The sequence below is a fragment of the Cloeon dipterum genome, unplaced genomic scaffold (genome assembly GCF_949628265.1).
Source record: "Cloeon dipterum unplaced genomic scaffold, ieCloDipt1.1 scaffold_12_ctg1, whole genome shotgun sequence".
Classification (NCBI taxonomy): domain Eukaryota; kingdom Metazoa; phylum Arthropoda; class Insecta; order Ephemeroptera; family Baetidae; genus Cloeon; species Cloeon dipterum.
The window spans coordinates 373287-377138 of record NW_027052679.1 but is presented as its reverse complement, the minus strand read 5'-3'; positions in this window follow the sequence as shown (position 1 = coordinate 377138).

Below are 3852 nucleotides of genomic sequence, written 5' to 3'. Positions count from 1 at the left end.
TCATTCAAACTTCAGATAATTGGTCGATCCCATGACAAAGAATCAATAGTTTTGGTCTTGCTTTCTTGGAATTCCATCTAACTTCAAATGATTGGTCGATCCCATGAAAAAGAATCGATAGAGTTGGATTAAAATTCTTGGAATTCCATGAAACTTTAGTTGATTGGTCGATCCCATAACAAAGAATCGAGAGTTTTGTTCTTGCGTTCTTGGAATTCAATCAAACTTCAGATGATTGGTCGATCCCATGACAAAGCATCGATAGTTTTGTTCATGCGTTCTTGGAATTCCATCAAACTTCAGTTGATTGGTCGATCCCATAACAAAGAATCGAGAGTTTTGTTCTTTCGTTCTTAGAATTCAATCAAACTTCAGATGATTGGTCGATCCCATGACAAAGAATCGATATATTTGGTCTCGCTTTCTTGGATATCCATCAAACTTCAGATGATTGGTCGATCCCATATCAAAGAATCGAGAGTTTTGTTCTTGCGTTCTTGGAATTCAATCAAACTTCAGATGATTGGTTGATCCCATAACAAAGAATCGAGAGTTTTGTTCTTGCGTTCTTGGAATTCAATCAAACTTCAGATGATTGGTTGATCCCATGACAAAGAATCGATAGTTTTGTTCATGCGTTCCAGGATATATATAAAACTTCAGATGAGTGGTCCATCCCATGACAAAGAATCGAGAGTTTTGTTCTTGCGTTCTTGGAATTCAATCAAACTTCAGATGATTGGTTGATCCCATGACAAAGAATCAATAGTTTTGGTCTTGCGTGCTTGGAAATCAATCAAACTTCAGATGATTGGTCGATCCCATGACAATGAATCGATAGAGTTGGATTCAAATTCTTGGAATTCCATCAAACTTCAGATGTTTGGTCCATCCCATGACAAAGAATCGAGAGTTTTGTTCTTGCGTTCTTGGAATTCAATCAAACTTCAGTTGATTGGTCGATCCCATGAAAAAGAATCGATATATTTGGTCTCGCTTTCTTGAATATCCATCAAACTTCAGATGATTGGTCGATCCAATGACAAAGAATCGATAGTTTTGGTCTTGCTTTCTTGGAATTCCATCTAACTTCAGATGATTGGTCGATCCCATGAAATAGAATCGATAGCGTTGGATTAAAATTCTTGGAATTCCATCAAATTTTAGTTGATTGGTCGATCCCATAACAAAGAATCGAGAGTTTTGTTCTTGCGTTCTTGGAATTCAATCAAACTTCAGATGATTGGTCGATCCCATGACAAAGAATCGATAGTTTTGTTCATGCGTTCTTAGAATTCAAACAAACTTCAGATGATTGGTCGATCCCATGACAAAGAATCAATAGTTTTGGTCTTGCGTTCTTGGAAATCAATCAAACTTCAGATGATTGGTCGATCCCATGACAAAGAATCGATAGAGTTGGATTCAAATTCTTGGAATTCCATCAAACTAAAGATGATTGGTAGATCCCATATCAAAGAATCGAGAGTTTTGTTCTAACGTTCTTGGAATTCATTCAAACTTCAGATGATTGGTCGATCCCATGACAAAGAATCAATAGTTTTGGTCTTGCTTTCTTGGAATTCCATCTAACTTCAAATGATTGGTCGATCCCATGAAAAAGAATCGATAGAGTTGGATTAAAATTCTTGGAATTCCATGAAACTTTAGTTGATTGGTCGATCCCATAACAAAGAATCGAAAGTTTTGTTCTTGCGTTCTTGGAATTCAATCAAACTTCAGATGATTGGTCGATCCCATGACAAAGCATCGATAGTTTTGTTCATGCGTTCTTGGAATTCCATCAAACTTCAGTTGATTGGTCGATCCCATAACAAAGAATCGAGAGTTTTGTTCTTTCGTTCTTTGAATTCAATCAAACTTCAGATGATTGGTCGATCCCATGACAAAGAATCGATATATTTGGTCTCGCTTTCTTGGATATCCATCAAACTTCAGATGATTGGTCGATCCCATATCAAAGAATCGAGAGTTTTTGTCTTGCTTTCTTGGAATTACATCTAACTTCAGATGATTGGTCGATCCCATGAAAAGAATCGATAGAGTTGGATTAAAATTCTTGGAATTCCATCAAACTTTAGTTTATTGGTTGATCACATGACAAAGAATCAATAGTTTTGGTTTTGCGTGCTTGGAAATCAATCAAACTTCAGATGATTGGTCGATCCCATGACAAAGAATCGATAGTTTTGTTCATGCGTTCCTGGATATATATAAAACTTCGGATGATTGGTCCATCCCATGACAAAGAATCGAGAGTTTTGTTCTTGCGTTCTTGGAATTCAATCAAACTTCAGATGATTGGTCGATCCCATGACAAAGAATCGATAGTTTTGTTCATGCGTTCTTAGAATTCAAACAAACTTCAGATGATTGGTCGATCCCATGACAAAGAATCAATAGTTTTGGTCTTGCGTTCTTGGAAATCAATAAAACTTCAGATGATTGGTCGATCCCATGACAAAGAATCGATAGAGTTGGATTCAAATTCTTGGAATTCCATCAAACTTCAGATGATTGGTAGATCCCATTTCAAAGAATCGAGAGTTTTGTTCTAACGTTCTTGGAATTCATTCAAACTTCAGATAATTGGTCGATCCCATGACAAAGAATCAATAGTTTTGTTCTTGCGTTCTTGGAATTCCATCTAACTTCAAATGATTGGTCGATCCCATGAAAAAGAATCGATAGAGTTGGATTAAAATTCTTGGAATTCCATGAAACTTTAGTTGATTGGTCGATCCCATAACAAAGAATCGAGAGTTTTGTTCTTGCGTTCTTGGAATTCAATCAAACTTCAGATGATTGGTCGATCCCATGACAAAGCATCGATAGTTTTGTTCATGCGTTCTTGGAATTCCATCAAACTTCAGTTGATTGGTCGATCCCATAACAAAGAATCGAGAGTTTTGTTCTCTCGTTCTTTGAATTCAATCAAACTTCAGATGATTGGTCGATCCCATGACAATGAATCGATATATTTGGTCTCGCTTTCTTGGATATCCATCAAACTTCAGATGATTGGTCGATCCCATATCAAAGAATCGAGAGTTTTGTTCTTGCGTTCTTGGAATTCAATCAAACTTCAGATGATTGGTTGATCCCATAACAAAGAATCGAGAGTTTTGTTCTTGCGTTCTTGGAATTCAATTAAACTTCAGATGATTGGTCGATCCCATGACAAAGAATCGATAGTTTTGTTCATGCGTTCCAGGATATATATAAAACTTCAGATGAGTGGTCCATCCCATGACAAAGAATCGAGAGTTTTGTTCTTGCGTTCTTGGAATTCAATCAAACTTCAGATGATTGGTTGATCCCATGACAAAGAATCAATAGTTTTGGTCTTGCGTGCTTGGAAATCAATCAAACTTCAGATGATTGGTCGATCCCATGACAATGAATCGATAGAGTTGGATTCAAATTCTTGGAATTCCATCAAACTTCAGATGTTTGGTCCATCCCATGACAAAGAATCGAGAGTTTTGTTCTTGCGTTCTTGGAATTCAATCAAACTTCAGTTGATTGGTCGATCCCATGAAAAAGAATCGATATATTTGGTCTCGCTTTCTTGAATATCCATCAAACTTCAGATGATTGGTCGATCCCATGAAATAGAATCGATAGCGTTGGATTAAAATTCTTGGAATTCCATCAAACTTTAGTTGATTGGTCGATCCCATAACAAAGAATCGAGAGTTTTGTTCTTGCGTTCTTGGAATTCAATCAAACTTCAGATGATTGGTCGATCCCATGACAAAGAATCGATAGTTTTGTTCATGCGTTCTTAGAATTCAAACAAACTTCAGATGATTGGTCGATCCCATGTCA